Below are 17,288 nucleotides of genomic sequence, written 5' to 3'. Positions count from 1 at the left end.
ACTGCAGACCCTCCAACAAATTGTGACCGCTCTTAACTATCATTCAATAAAATTAGAGGTCCAAGTGCATCTACTAAACACCTTGGTTCTCTTTACGTCAGGGATTGACGGCAAACTAGATCAATTGAATTCATTAATCTTAAGAGCGCAAGCTTCCGCAAACCTTGCACAACCAACGTGCTGCTGCTCTCCAATTATCAACTCCCTTTCCCTGCTCCCAGATTGCCTCTCCAAAGTTATTTGGGAATTAAAGCAGCTGAGGGGGGTAACGTGTCAGCTATATTGCAACCTGCTAAACATCAAGAACAGGACAAACCACTGAAGGACTGTGGAAACAAAAACACAAAAACAAAGGAAGAAGAAGCGGATACTAAAAGATCCACTAACCGCCTTCCATCGATGAACGATCATTCCCATAGCGCTCCAATAAATCCAACCTTGACGGTTGAAAACTGCACTTTTCCATCATCAACCGGGCCTATAAACCAGCATGCCAAATCTGAGGACGGACGAATCAACAGTCCTGATTCTTCGCCCGTTCCATCAGTCCTTGTCTCTCCCAGGCCGATTCCCCCCTGCAGCAAAAGAGAGCGCAAACGCCAACGAAAAGCAAGTAATAAACTCATGCCTAACTCCAACTTGGCCCATCAGAACCTCTTCCCCATCTTCTCGATAGCCGAAAACAAAAAATCCTCTCCAGACTCCAACATATAGGCACCGACAACAAACCCAACAACAACCTCGAATGGACCAACTGTGGACTTACCCATCCAACAACTGGCGAGGAGCCCTCAGATCCTAAGTACATCAACAACTGCCCCGGCAATGAAAACAGAGGGCAGTGATCCTGCAACAAGCACAAGGGTGAGTCCAGTCAGGTCAAGCACAAGGGTGAGTCCAATCAGGTCAAGCATCACTGGGCAAGAGACAGCGGCAGGAAAATCTCAGCCTTTAATGGATCTCCGCCCTTCTGAGAATGAAAAAACAACGGCAAAATTGAGTCTTACTAAAACCATTTGCAATGATATAGCTGCCCGGATCAGACATACTTCACAATCAAAACAGGCTCCCTCCCAACCACCACAGAAGCCATATCAAAACAGATTTGATGCAAGAATCGAAAAACTGATCCCCAATCACTCAACTGCCCCTGAGCCGCAAAGCGAAAACCAATCGTGTCATCGGATTTTATTAGCCCCCGAGTACAAATCTAAGGGGCGGCACGACATTCTCAACAGATCAAATCTGCTGAAATTAGCGGAAGGCATACCGGGGCTAGTGGGACTGGATACGAACAACATTGAATCCATTGAATTCCTTCCCCCACGAGGAAATCAACCCTCTGAGGTCACTGTTGTTACTTTCACGCAGGCAGGCTGGGCAGGAGCCTTCCTCGAACACAAGGCCACACTGCGGAATTGGGGGATTAGAGTGCACCCTTACTCAACGCCAGGGTATCCAATCACACTGCTATCAGGAGCAACTACAACCAACAAGCCGGCCTGCACCAAAAATTCTGAGAATGGGAGGCCGTTTTCTGTTCTAAAAAACGCCTCAGGGCCAGACACAGAACTTAAATACCCTGAAAAAGCGGCGACAAACAACGAACCAGATCACGCCTTGGGATGGCTGCCAGCTGTGCTGGCCACCAAAAGCAGAAACTGACCACCTGCGACAGGCCCATCAGCAAAAACACACAAGGCACTAAAACCACTCCCTCCGCCAGGGGTACAACAGCACAGTGAGGCCAGTGGCAAGGGGGAACCACTTTTCTCACTGTGCTCATGGAACATCTGCGGCCTACACCATAAAATCCAAAACGAAGACATTATGTCTTTCCTGGGAGAACACGTGGCAATTGCCCTGCAGGAAACCTGGGAGCTAGAGGGTCACCCCATTGAAGGATTCATTGAATATCGGAAGCAGGCACTGAGGGATAGCCGCTTCGGCCACCATAAAGGCAGGCTTTCCATATACATATCCAACGACCTAAAAGATGAATTGAGTCAACTTAACCTGAAAGAAGACTGGCTACTGGGGGTCAAAATCAAATTACGGAACAGACAGCGATTGCTCCTTCTCATAAATGTGTATATCAATCCTAACACCCGCACAAAAAAAGACCACCTGGCCAGATTTTGCGAAACAATGAACGATATAGCCACAGAATATCCCAACTCGGACCGCATCATCACTGGAGATTTTAACACAACCCTTTTCCAGGGGAATATAGCAGACTCAGACGGACCTAATCTGACCAGCATTATTGAGGATGTTCCCCAATCTAAACCCCCCATGCCAAATTCCAATACATTAGGCGAGACCACCGTGTTGAGACTTTACAACGCAGGGTATCTGGTGGTGAATGGAAGATCAGCAAGCGATTCCCCCCCAAACTGGACCTGGTCAAATGGAAGAACAAAATCCTACCTGGATTTCGCTATTTGCAACTCGGAGTTTCTGCCCAATCTGGCCAGCTCCTCCGTCCTGCCAAGACTTGAGAGCGACCATAGGCCATTGGTCATTTCCTTTGCCACAAATTTAGTCCTTAACAAAAAGGCACCATTTACATACAAAGGAATACATTCCGACAACCTAAAACGCCTGAAATGGAGTGAGTCTAACGGACAGCGCATCCTAAAAACAAGCAAGGATTTTATCATGTGTGCTCTTGACCAAAAGGCCTCTCCAACAGCAACATGGTCGCAGCTATGTACATATCTGATCAGACTATATCCAGCGACAAGGCAGGGTCCAAACCGTACACCACCAGTAGGAGCAACAGCACTCCCCATGATAAAAACATTAAAGAGAACGAGAAACAACGCACTGAGGTTGTTCTTAAAATCTCCAGAGAACAGCAGCCTCCTCGACACATATCGTCAAGCTCAAAAGGCATTTAGGAGGGCAGTTACCCAAGAGAGAAAGGATCAGGAAGCTTGATTCTGGGTTAAACTGGTATGGGAAAGTAAACAACAAAATTCAAAGTCATTTTGGTCACTCATTAACAATATCGATCGGAAAACAACATCCTTCGGATCAGCGAACATCCAGGAAGCAGACTGGAACTTGTACCTAACAGAGCACTTCCAGGCACAAGACAACCCTGATTGCCCTGGATTAACATGGGTCTCTGACACTGGCACAGGTACAACACTGAATCCTCCACTCGATCAAATGCAGGGGCCTTCCTCACTCGAGGTACTGTCAGAAGAAAGAGTAGTCAATGCTCTGACCAAAGGGAGACAAGATGGAGCACCAGGCCCGAATGGCCTGCCGCAGAGGCTATTCAAGTCCGATATCCCTTTCTGGTCCAAAGTGCTATCAAATCTTTTTAACTACTCCCTGACCCACCAAACCATCCCGGATTCCTGGAGAGGTGCTATTATCCATCCCATCTATAAAGCCGGACCACGAGGCAACCCAAACAACTATAGATTAATTGCCCTGTTGGACATAGAAGCAAAACATTTTGCAGGCCTCATCTTGGAGGATCTTAGACAATGGGCAAAGGAAAAAAATCTGATTCCTTTCAATCAGACAGGGTTTGTTGCCAAATCAGGAACATTGACAAACTTACTGGCAACCTCCACCATCATCGACAAAGCCCTCACAAATTCCAGGTCGATTTTTTGCTGCTTTGTCGACTTCAAAGCAGCTTTTGACAGGGTGCCTAGGGCAGCGCTGTGGCAAAAACTGAAGCAGTGGGGAATCCCAGACAACATCTTGAATCCCATTATCCTGCTGTACTCCAATACATGGGTCCGAGTGAAGCTAGGGTCTGGCGCGCATCTCTCCCGGAAAATCTGGACCTCTCGTGGTGTCAAACAAGGATGCGTGCTGGCTCCCCTTCTCTTCAATCTATTCATAGTGGACCTATCAAGCACGCTAGAGGAAGTAATTAGTCATCCACCAAAAGTAGGAGGCACGGCATTATGCAATCTTTTATATGCCGATGACTTGGCATTGTTCAGTCTCACCAGAGTGGGGTTACAGAGACTTCTGGATGCCTTAATGCAATACACGGTCAACAACCAATTAGAAATAAACATGAAAAAACTATGGTTGTCCCGTTTGGCAAAAAACGCTACAGCGGTGGAGGCTAGACAATAAACAAAGAAAGCATCTCAATCGGCCAATCATACAAATACCTAGGGGTCCATTTGGACTCCAGGGGCAGTTTCACCAAACAGAGTACTGTGATTGCAGCCAAGGCAACAGTGTTAATGATATCCCTGGCTAAGCTATCGAGGAGACTCTCAGGCCCCACGGTTTTGCCCTTACTGGAAGTGCTTAGAGCAAAGATCGGCCCCACACTTTCGTACGGTATAGAGATCTTCAAGGGAAAAATGAATAAGTCTCTAAACAAACTGACAACCAAACTCTATAAGAAACTGCTCCACCTGCCGAGTTCCTCCTCGCCAGCACAGGTCAGACTAGAGCTGGGCTTAACTAACTATGAATCCTCTAATGTTGGCTCATATCTTAATCTGATCCACAAATTAAGGAAGGCAGCAGCTGGCGCCTTGGAATTCTTGGTCTGGAATGAAATTAGTGTGAGCAATCCGGGAGGAACATATGGCCGCCTCCTAAACGATTACATCCAACAAACGTCTGCTGCGGATCTCTGGGCCCTCAACCCAAGCCAGACTGCCTTCAAAAATACAATTAAAAAAGTTATAAGACTGAAATCCCTGATCATGGACAAAGCTCTCCTTGCGAAACGTAGCCATGCTTGGGCAGTAGCCAACTCCTATAAACGACTTTATCCGGCCAATTATCTTTCAATAACATTCTCTTATCATCTAAAGCGATGCCTGATTGCCCTAAGACTTGGAGACTGGCGCTTCCTACAAAATCTCCTTGTATGGCGCCAAAAAAGGGCTGATCAAACATGCAGAGGGTGCGGGTCCGCTATTGAAACTTTTTTGCATGTGCTCTGTATATGCCCCTTCTTCATGCCCCAACGCAGACGCCTACTCAGGCCGGAATGGAACAGGTTGGGAGTTCGGACTTGCAGACATGCCATTACTGCTGCTCTGTCCTTAGGGAACACTGACTTAAACATAAAATTGGCTAAATTCGCTCAGTATGCCTACAGGCTTTTAGAAAAATTGGACCACTGTGCAGAATAATGTGTACCTAACCCCACCGGCATTGTCTGGGAGTGCTAACCTTTAAATTGACATGCTGCAGTAAGCACTGATAAGAAAGCCACATTGCATTCTGTTTTTATTCCCTTTCATCTTTTAAATCTTTTTTAAGCTGTAAGACTGTATTATTGTGCTGGAAGAAACTTTTAAAGATATGTTTTATAATCTAAATAAAGATGCTATATATATATACACTGTCCCCAGAGGATCCTTCAGCATCTTGCGAGCTATGGTGACTTCTGCTACGCTGTCTAGCATTGTCTGGGCCCACTCTCCGTTCTTGAGTTGTGTCCTCAAGATCCTCAGCATTTCTGATTTTTACACTTGCATCTTCTTCTTGGTGAATTGCTGTTTCCTATTTTTTGGAACGTGCTGTTCATCTTTGGACTTCCTGCGTTCTTCCTTGTGTTCTGATCGTCCTCTTCTTTTGGATTTCTGTGAGGAAGTCTGAAAGGTACGAGAGGAACATGTATCAGTATCTTGATATCTATCAGGTTTTCTCAAATTATCCCTATTCCTGAGGTTATACCTCTTTTTAGAGGGCTCCGGTTGAGGAGACCTTCCTCTGGACTGAGAATAATTTTCTTTGGGAAGTGTTTGTTTAGTGTTCTCCCATTTCTTTTTAGGAGTAGTGAGATTATTTTTAATAAAGTCATTTTCAGGATTTTCTTTTAGTTGTGGTTTTACTGGTTTCCCACCCAAGCTATCTCTACCTAGTTCTTCATAGGATTTTTCAATAATTCTGACCAGTTCATATGGTTGCTCAAATACATCCATTTCTTTGAATTTTTGGCGGATCGCCACGGATGCTGCTTCAACTTTAATGTTAGCTAATAATATAGCTGAGACCTGTTTGAAATCTTTTAGTAATTTCATACCCAGATTCAAGGCAGGTTCTGGTCCGTACTCATTTTGAATCTGTCTCAGGACGTCTGGTATCACCGCCATAGACGGAACACCATGTGTTTTTGTGTAGATGGAAGCAAAGACTGTACCCCAAGTGCCACAGTCCTCCACATGTGTTACGATCCCCATTGGTAAACAGATTGTTAGAATTCTGTGTTTCTCATGAGGTGTACTATCGGGAAATACTGCCTCTATTTGAGTAATTGTTTGAGCTAACCAGAATGGAATTTGTTCCCTTTTTGCAGGTAATTTACCAATGACTGATTGTATAGTCTGTGGTTGAATTTTATTTGTGTTCCCCTGGTGAGGGGTGTGCTGTGGAATCCTTATAGCAGGTTGGACTGTTAAGGTCCGCATGACATATTGCACCAATTGTATATGGATTTTGATTAATTGTTTTAGCTGAGCTAATAGTTCTGGTCCTGTCATTCTTTCAATGTCAGGATGTGGTGTATAGCTGGCTAGTACCGACCATGTTGCTCCTGGTCTACCTAGTGGACCGAGCCTGGTAATGTGATGTTGATGCTGTAGGGCGCCTTTAAACCAGAGCTGATGCTTTTGGTAAGTTAATGGAATTTCGATGTCCTCGAAAGGAACGTATTCCGCTGGAGGTTCCTCTACTTTTTAGCAGTGGAACTCATGTGTTACTGCATTTTCTGCAGGAAACTGAATCCATGAATAGAATACCTCAGTTTGACGATACACATGTGCCTCTATAACAAAGATTACTTTACCACCTCTCGATGATACTCCATTATTTATGAGTTTGTAATTTATGGATTTTCTTACATTTACCGGGATGATTACAGCATCCAGGTCAGCTTCATTTAAGACTGTATCGTTTAAAATTGCTTGGGCTGCTGCTGTTGCAGCAGCTCTTTCGTCGTCACTATATGTCCTTTTGTTGACTCAAAGTTTGCAGAGCAAGTTTCAAGGAAACAAAGATAAGGTGCACAATATTTTTGGAACACTGTATCCTTCAACGTTTAACAAACTAAAAAACTAATACATAGGATTTTCGTCCTACTCAGTTTTCGGTGGATATTTTATCCTTTTACACACTCCAGATGTCTATTTGAGTATTTTACGGGAAAAAGGGGTCTGTGTGAAAAGCACAACTGGGTTACTCTAGTATCTAGCGTTAAATTAGTGCCTTACCAAACGTTGGGTGCCATGTAGTGTAGTTCCTATATTCGCAATAGGCTCTGCGCATTGGAATAGCATATAATATAGAATTGACATAGGACTTAAGTCGAATAGGTCTCTATCGAATATATTAGACTTAATTGTGTGTGTGCCAGGTAAATCAGAGGTCACTAGAAACTTTCTCGATTGGTTTCTGACAACCGCATAAACATGACAACTTTGTTTCCCAAGAATAAGAAATATATCTCTAGAGTCGCGGAAACAATAGATAGATATTTCACTCAGACAATTGTGCATGCTTCGTTTCACCAGAGGTGCAGAGAAATAGAGAGGCGAGCGTTTTCAATAAAAGCATTTATTGAACAGTCTTCTTTCTCATGCAAAGGAAATGAACTGCTACAATCACAATACTTGTTGCAAAGTATAATGCGTACAGTAAAAAGATTATTATAAAATAATACTGTAAAATTATGGTATGGTTACTAAGCCATAAAATACATACGTAAATAAAACATACTCAACTGGTGCTTCTTAAATACGCCTATCCCAAATGTACCTAACCTTGGTCTAGTACGAGGGAAGAAGTAAGTGAGGTGTAGCATAGGTTTAGTATTTTTTGCCAAGAATCTATCCAAGATTTCTCTCAGGGACTAATCTGCTCCGTACCTTGGTTTTAGAATGTAGGAGGTCTGGTATCTCTCTCTCAGGACTCGATTTCCCAGCAACCCTCAAGGGTAGCTTGTAAACACTGAAGCTGGATTTCTCGGCAGGAGAAAAGACAGCGTCTCTCTCAGTGCATCTGCTGGAGGGTCGGCTTCCTTCGGCACTTGCTGTAGCGAGCTGCGTCGGGCAAGTAGATAGTCGAACTGCTCCAAACCACTGTGTGTTTGCTATGGCAAGTGTGCGCATATTTATACCTTGAAGGTGCCAAATTTGACGTAAGGTTGGACATTATAACGTCATCAAAGACTCTCAATTCTTTGAACACTGCATGAGTTCTTGGATAAATCAATATTCAAGCAAGGGGAAGTCCCTGACTGCTGAAGGCTAGTTTTTCCAAGAAATCGTTGTAGATTTTCCGAACTAGTGGAGATGGCCATGCCGTATTTGGACTGCATGGGCTAAGTCTGAATATGGTAATGAATTCTATGCCTATATAAGAATAGGGTGATTTATACCTATATATGGGCATTAATCGGGAAAATTACACTATGGTCCAAAAACACAACAGAGGGTTATAAGAAAGGGTGTGATGTAAACTTCGCTTTGCTGGCAGAGATCCTCTGCTTGGAATGCAGAATTTAGCAAAAACTCTACCTCCGGCTCCGTGGCGGAGTTTACCAGTGCACATGTATGTGTATAGGCATTTATATAGCGCACTACTTACCCGTAGGGTCCCAAGGCGCTTCGACCGCTGCTATGTTTTTTCTTCTAGTGAGTGATCGTGTACAAAGAGGCCTGCTTTGTGCTGCTGGGTTTCTCATGACCACAGCACCAGTAAATGAGACTCCCACCCCTCATTAAAAATTAAATTGCAATACTTACTCTCCTCTCAGGCTCCACCCTGGAACACCCGAGTACAATGGCATGACAATGATTTAGCACAGAATCCATTACCAAGGACAGCTTGAGTGGTATAATGAAATGCACTGGCTCCACAGCCAATGAGCTAGTTAAAAATAATTTTGCCAGCATGTTAGGATTGGCAGAGATACTGCCAAAGCTCCAATCCTATACCATTTTACACAATACTAATTTCGCCCAGCATATGCTCAATCATGGGATTGGTGTATTTCGCCATGAAAGAACAGATTACAGGTACCATTGAAAGAGAAGTAACAGGACAGCATGCATTAGGCTGAAAATGATTGTGCAGTGAGGGCATACTGGTGGTGAACGTTGCTGAGGTTACGGTGCGCTCCTTCCTTCATCAACATCTACGCCTGGTTAACTAATGTCCATTTTCATGTCAGTCCGAGGCTTGCTCTGCTTATGCTTGCAGTGGGGCTTTGCAAGGTGCAGCCACACATATTTCCAATGTGCTAATGTAACTAAGGTTTGGTCCATATTCAAGTTATTTTCCACTGTACTATATGGGGATGTATATGGAAGTCTGTGGGCTTGGGTAATCATATAGCAGGTGGTATTTTGTAAACCCTATTGTTACTTTAGGCAGGACAGCAAGGCATAGTTTTTTAATGCATCTGCAAACGCATGACTCCATGACCCGACAGGTCAACGCCGTTGCCGCCACCTGCTTCAACACCCTCCACATCCTTCACAAGACCTTTAAATGGATCCCCCCGAATCAAGAAAAACCATCACCCACGCACTCATAATCAGCAGACTGGATTACTGAAATGCACTCTATGCCGGATTCAACAAGTCTATGCTCCACAATATTCAGACCAAACAAAACACAGCAGGCAGACTTGTCCTCGACATCCCTCGACAAGAACACATTACCCAGCACCTATGAGACCTCCACTGGCTCCCTGTCAAGAATAGAGTAACCTGCAATGCCTTCAAATGCCTTCACAACACTTGACCCCAATACCTCAATGAGAAAATCTCCTTCCACGCACCCAAGAGAAACCTCTGATCTGCCGACCTTGCCCTCACCGAAAGCCTGCACATCTGCAGAGCCAGAACAGGTGGAAAGGCCTTCTCCTACATCGCGGCCAAGACCTCGAATGAGATCCTGATCCACATCAGAGGCACCCCCTCCCTGAATATCTTCAGGTAGACAATCAAGGCATGGCTCTTCAAATGAATGGAGCTGCTTACCCCCCACAGCGCCTTGGGACCCTCTTGGGTGAGTAGCGTGCTATACAATTCCCTGATTGAATGATTGATATGCGCAGTGTTGTGGTTTAGATTTTGGCCTGAGAAATAAAAATGCATACAGTGACACATATCTAGTAAGTAATGTAGGTCAGACTCATCATTATTAAATGAAGGAGGAATATGTGTAGCTATAAGAAAGAATGCATTCTCTCACACGTTCAGTATGTGATACATGTTGAGTGTATTTTTAAGTGTGCAGTGCCCTCTAGTGGCACATTTTTATTAACATGAGGTTCTTATCTGGATGCATGTCACATTCAAGGATCTCTTTATATGGCATTAACAACAGGACTTCTTACGCCTTCATCTCGCAGAACTCCACGGAATTTAGAGGAGTTTTTCAGTAACTTCATGGAATTCTACAGAGCGAAGCTCAGCGAACTCCACCCAAGCCTAGTTCATAAGTCATTTTTTGTTCCAGCTACCCCTTTGATTTCGGGAAGATCCAAGGGTGGTCTTGTGATTTATGTTTCCCTAGAAATAGAGTGCAAAATATTAGTGTTGTTTACGGAGATCTCTTGCTTACAGTCATTGCAGCAGTGTAAGGAGTCCTATAAATTGTGGCTTTTGTATTTTTACATGCAACATCTTGTCTCCATGCCGTATGTACCATATCTTTGTTTGGCTCCTTTTTTAGTAAACAGCTTAATGCAAATTTTAAAAACTTTGTCATTGCCTGGGATTTTAACATCCACCTGTTCAGAGAACCTAGGATCACCAGTTTGATTGATCTGGGTTACCAACATGTGAAGGGGATTCACCTTGAGCATACTGCACAAGTTGACTCCCTTAACGATTTATTGCACAAAATTTGATTTATCCTCGTCCATATGTATATTAGAACCCTGCAATAAGGGCCTGATCCCATCCTTTGTTGGTTGGAGAGGTGGTTCATGTATTGATTTAATTTTGGAATCAACGCCTCCCCTCGAACAGATCTCGGGTTTTACCATCGACGCCAGCATACATAGTGACCTAAACCCTTTATGTGTTTATATCAGCGGGCCTTTATTAGAATCCAGGGGGAAGTTGGGCAGAGCGGGGTATTGAAAACAATGGATTGAGGAAGAAGGTTAAAATGGGCCCAGATAACCCCTGAGTCATTCTATGAATCACTAACCACCTTGTGTGATACTGAGTTAGTATTGTGGACATCACCACCAACGGACTCTGGTGAGGTCATTAAAGCCTTTAAGGTCATCTCCTCCATAAAAACACACCTTCTCAGTGTCACTGTCTGGGTTCCCAGATAGTTTGACTCTGATTGTCCCCGCGTGGCCAGGAAATTAAAAGAAGTATAGGTAAGAGCCCAAGGGATATCACTTTAGTCAGAACATGTCGAGAGGAGTACAGGGCAGAATTGGCCAAATGCAGGGTAGCACTGAAGAAGGAAACATGGAGGGAGTTATTCGAGGCCAGTACCTTGAAGAACAGCTCCAAGTTCTGGAGCATAGTAAATAGCTCCTTTTTAAAAGGTGATGCAGGAAACGTGGTGCAAAATCTGTAGCATTCAAGCTTCTTTTTCCATCCTGGAGGGAGGGCTTACTGCCTTTTCTTCGGTCCACCCCACTGCGGACTTGTCCGAAACGCTGTCCTTTTTTGCGCCGGTTGAACTATCGACTACGCTAAAAATTCTTAAAGCCTTGAAATTTGGTTCTCCCAACGACCATGTGCTGCGAGACTTCGTGCCGCTGTTGCGGACACTATTAATCCGGAATTCAACCAAATCATTAATAGGTCCCTCAGCGAGGCTACCATTCCAACCCTTCCAACGTCTTGGAAGCAAGCACTGATTCTCCCTCTCCTCAATAAACCGTCGCTAGACCCCTCTATACCCGGGAATTATAGGCCTATCTCTCTCCTGCCTAGCTCAGCTACGGTTTGTGAGAAAGTGGTCAATAACCAGCTTACCAACTTTGTGGAGTCATTTGGCCTGTTGCATCCAGCTCAATCTGGTTTCCGGGCAACCTATAGTACGGAATCAGCTTTGGTAGTAGTGGCTGAGGCAATTCGGGAGTGCCTGGACGCCAGCGGGAGGGCAGCATTGTTGATGCTTGACCTCTCGGCGGCGTTTGACACAGTGCCTCATTCCCTGCTTCTTATTCGCCTCTCGGAATTCGGCATCGCTGGTGCCGTCTGGGAGTGGATTAGGTCCTTCCTGGATCTAATGCAACAGGTCTGGCTCCCTCCGTGTGTGTCAGAGCCCCAGCAGCTGGCTACTGGCATCCCGCAGGGGTCATCGCTTAGCCCCCTGTTATTCAACATCTACGTTACTCCGCCGGTGTACCTGGTGGAGTCTTTGGGGACTAAGGTGATGGCCTACGCTGACGACACCCAGCTGCTGTTCTCTTGGGAAGGGGATCATAACTCGACCCAGTCTGCTCAACACTGCCTCACCTCTGTTTTTCAGTGGCTGGCTCAGGCACAGCTGAAGTGCAATGAAGGGAAGTCTGAGGTTCTCTTGTATGGGTCCTTCCCAGCCGACTTCAGAGCAAAGCTATGGCCCCCTGGATTTCCCATGCCTAGTGCAGGGAGCATTACTGTGAAAAATCTTGGCATTTGGTTTTCTTAGAATTTGAATTTTTCAACATAAGTTAAAACACTTGTTGGGAAGTGCCTTCCCTTGCTTCCGGGACCAGCCAAAGAAACAGTGGTCAGCGCACTGATCTTATCTCGCTTGAACTACGCGAATGCCCTGTATGTGGGCATTCCTGGCTTTCTTTTGGGCAAACTGCAGGTTGTTCAGAATTCTGCTGCTAGACTTTTGTTGGGCTTGTCCAAGCGGTGCAGTGTGCGTGTGCACTTACGCTCCCTGCACTGGCTTCCGGTGGTGTCCAAAATTCAATTTAAGATGCTTTCCATTGTTCATAGGGCCCTTTATGATACAGGCCCTAGCTATCTTCAGAAAAGATTTGTTCTCTATTCTCCTGTTAAACAGCTGCGTTCTTCCTCGCAACGTCTGTTGCAGACCCCCATATTTAATCATCATAGGCTGGGTGGTTGTTCACTTGTCAGATAAGCTAGTCTCACAAGGAATGCCTTACCTCTGGCACTCCGGAGCATTCAGGATCACATTCCATTTTTAGACATGTTTCTGGGACCTTCTGCCTTTGCCTTTGCATGCGCCGGGACACTCCTTTAAGTAGCTGTGCACAATACAAATTCATTTAACATACCATAACATAACATAACATAACATAACATCACAGAGGAGGAATGGGTGCTCCATTTTGAGGTAATGTTCCAGTGCCCCCCGACATAAATAGTTCCCCCGGACTTATGGCAGGGAAATCTGCCCTGGCTTTTATGGTAGAAGAGGTTAGGAAAGGTATTGTCGGGCTTTCAAACAACAAAGCCCCGGGCCCTGACGGTATTCCGCCGTATCTTTATAAATCTGATCTAAATCTTTGGGCAGCCGTTCTCACTGCAGTCATTAATGCCGCAGTATCAGCCAGTCCCCCTGATTCTTGGACCACTCAACAATAGTGCCAGTCTCCAAAAAGGGTAATTGAGATAGCACTCATTGTTATAGACCTATCTCTTTATTGGATTCTGTGGTCAAGGTGGTGGGCCATGTTCTCCTAGACAGGTTGACCAGCTGGGCAGAGGATAATGATATTCTAACTGATGTCCAGGATTTCATCTCGCCTTGGACGGTCTACCATAGCCCAGTGCCCTAACCTTTTTATGATCCTTAATAAATATACTGTTGCCCACCCCGGTACCATTTATTTGGCCTTCATGGATCTGTCATCCGCATTTGATCGTGTGAATAGAGCTAAGCTTTGGTAGACCATGCTGTCCATCGGGGTAGATTGTGATATTGTAAATTTTTTGGAGGACCTCTAAAGTGAATTTACGGCTGAGATTAGATATTCAGAAGTCCTCAAGGTCTCCTGCCAGTTCTCAATAAAAAGAGGAGTAGGCCAAGGGTGTACCTTAGCCTCTTTCTTGTTCAATTTGTATAGTAATAAAATGGAGAAAGCTTTATTAGAGACTAAGCAAGATTATTCCTTAGGTGGGTTGGCGTGGTCTGATGGTCTTATTATATGCGGATGACACTGTCCTCATGTCCCGGACAGCAAGCAGGTTGCAATCATTGCTCGACTCCTTTTCTTCATTCATGGAGGATCTGGACTTGTCAATCAATGATTCCAAATCCTACGAGGTGCAGGTGGGACCTCGATCTAGGAAGCATTATCGATTTATGGTTGAACCTGCCCTGCTTCCCAGCACAGACGTCTTTTTTATCTTAGGGTCCTGATATACGGTAAGCGGGCTTGGGGGCTGCTAAAACAGAGAAAGACAGGAGATTTAGTGTGCGCTAATACGGCCATCTTTAATTTTGCATCAAGACTAGGCAGGAAACCGATCGCGACACTCCAGCAGATAAGTATCAGGCTAAATGCATTACCAAAGTTTCCTATAGTAGTGACATATGGGGCTATGTTGCTATGGATGATGTACAAGTTGCTGAGAACAATTCTTTTGAACATCTTTCATGTGTGCCACTGGGAACATCAAACATGGTGGTTTATGAAGAGCTTGGGGTGCCCTATCCTTCCGATCTGTTGGCCCTTCACTCCCTAATATTATGGTTGAAGCTCTGGTTGTATCATTGATCAACCCTAAGTAAATTGATACTGAAGAAGTGCATGGCCCTTGACTATGCTCATTAAATTCTGTGGCTTGATCACATAAAGAGTTGTTTTGGGAGACTGGGAAGAGCTGATCTATTAACCAACCCAGATTCAGTGAACAAGTAAGACCAGGGCTTGGCCTGGAACACCTTTTACAGTCAGAGGACAATAGATAGGGAAGAGTGTGAGCAGAAGAAACCTAGTGTCCATACATTTGTCATTCTGGAACCCGTGCAATTGACTGAGCCATATCTCCTAGGGCCTCTTAGAACTTATGAACCCTTTTTATTGACTAGGTTTTGTATCGATCTCTTCCACCTCCTGTTGACACAGCCACATGGGTGTAGCAGAGGTCAGTTCTTAGAGCCCTGTGGCTGTGACGGTAAGTCTCCGTAGGACTTGCTTCACTTTTTAATGTTCTGTCAATACTACCTGACCCCACAGAAAACTTTTATCATTCCCATTTTTTAAAAACTGGAGTTTAAGCAGGTGCGACCAGCTTTTACTTTTTTACAATTGCTATGTGGTAACACTGTTTTTTATGTTCTTTCTTTTTTTTATCAGAGGTGAGGCTTAGGGCCTGCAGTGATTAATTGATAGTGGCCCATAGTGATTACACTGTATTCTACTATGTATGTTCTTGACACATACAGTCCAGTTAGGGATCCTGTGCTTATCCCCCTTCTTTTTTTAGTATTAAATCTGTTTATTCACAAATGAGCGCACATACAGACATAGCATGTAATCATATGGCCCCAAACTTTCAGTACATTAGACGCCAAAAAAACACTGACAATAATAAACGCAGAGCCATATATGAAGATGAAGCCGACGCTATAGCTGGATACTCTGCATGGGCAAACAAATGTTCAAAGGAAACAAAACAATAACAAACTACTCAACTCCCGCACCCCAGCCCCCCCGCCTCCCACCCACCACCCACGTTCCAGGTCCAATACCCCACTTCACTGATATAGCAATCTGCTGTAGTGCTCCTTAACATTCACCCTTTGACAGGCGCAGTAAACGTAAGTAGCGTGGGCATGTCACCTCCCTAAATTCCGTAGCGAGTAAGGATTAAAAGGGCTGCCAAATCTCCGCATATCTAGCACCTTCCCCCACCAATGTCAAGGACACCTTTTCCATACCAACACGTGCAACAAGCGATGCAACCAACCCTGAAATGTGGGAATGTGTGGGGTGCGCCAGTGAGATAGAACATTCTCTACGGCAGAACCCAGGGCACTAGCAATTAAACGACCCCTACGTGATCGTAATGGGTATGTGATGGGGTTAGGCAACCCTAACAAAACATATGATGGGAACTGCGGGATTTCTGTGTCAAAATGTAAGTCTACCTCATCAAGGACTTGCTTCCAGTACCCCCGGAGCTGAGCACAATCCCACAGTAGATGAACCAGAGTGCCCCTCTCCCCACACCCGCCCCAACAGGATTCTTCCCTCGTGGGATCAATCTCGTATAATTTCTCCAGTGTGCAGTATCAATATGATGCTATTTTAATGAGGGTGTCAGTCAGTCCCATATGATAAGCGGAATGCCATGCTCGGTAGTAGATGCCCTCCCATTCCTTGCTGCTAAGCGGGCACCCCAGCTCCCTCTCCCAAAGCGTTTTCCCGGAGTTGTAGACATGAGTGTATCTGTCTAAGAGCATGCAATATAGGTCCAATATGAGCTTTTTGTGTAATTAACCAATATTCATATGGCCGTAGGCGTCAATCCGCCTCTTCCCTAACCTGGCCATTAAGCACCCAATGTTGTGCTTGAAGGTATCTAAGCCGTTCCGATTCCGGCAGGCCATATTCCTGTCGAAAGGTCTCGAACAGAATGACCCCCTCGCCTACATATAGATGAAACAAAAATCTACACCCCGTTGGGTGCCACCTCGCAAAGGCCGAAGTATATTATCCAGGCACAAAATCAGGGTTGTCCAGAAAGGGAGTGAGAGGTGATGGAAAAGTTGTAAACCCATGCCTAATATTGGTGTGGTTCCATACCTACATCAGGACCCTAGTAATATGCGAGGCGTAAAGGTTGGGGGGTCGATGCTGCCGACGGAGGAAGGGAACCTCCTGGAGTGGGCAACACGCAATCGCCTGGTCCTGAAAGAGCCAGTGCTTTTTGGACTCCCATCTGCTCCACTCCACAAGGGTCCGCAATTGGGCCACCTGAAAGTAAAACAGCAAGTCTGAAAGGTCAAGCCCATCCCTCTCGGGGGTGGGGGGGAGGGGGAGCATCGCCAGTCTAAGCTTCATTCTCGGCCGCTTGCCGTTCCAAATAAACGGAGTCAGCTCCGATTAGGTCTGGCAAATCCATCCGTCAGGGGGCCTAACTGCGTCTCTTAGAGGAGGCAAATATCAGCCTTCGAGTGCTCCAAGAAAGAGAGGACTGCTTTCGGATTCACTGGAGTTTTAAGTCCCCTAACATTCAATGTCAGGATTCGTAGTTCAGTAGCAGGCATGATTCATATCAGACTCCGAGTGCCCAAAACATAAAGAGTAGGCAGCATCTTCATCGTGCCCAAAAGGGGAGGACCAACAGCCCTGCAAGAGAGGCAACCAACTGGGTCTCCTGCAA

This window comes from Lissotriton vulgaris, chromosome 5 (assembly GCF_964263255.1).
Source record: "Lissotriton vulgaris chromosome 5, aLisVul1.2, whole genome shotgun sequence".
NCBI lineage: Eukaryota > Metazoa > Chordata > Amphibia > Caudata > Salamandridae > Lissotriton > Lissotriton vulgaris.
Note: the sequence above shows the minus strand (reverse complement) of the source record.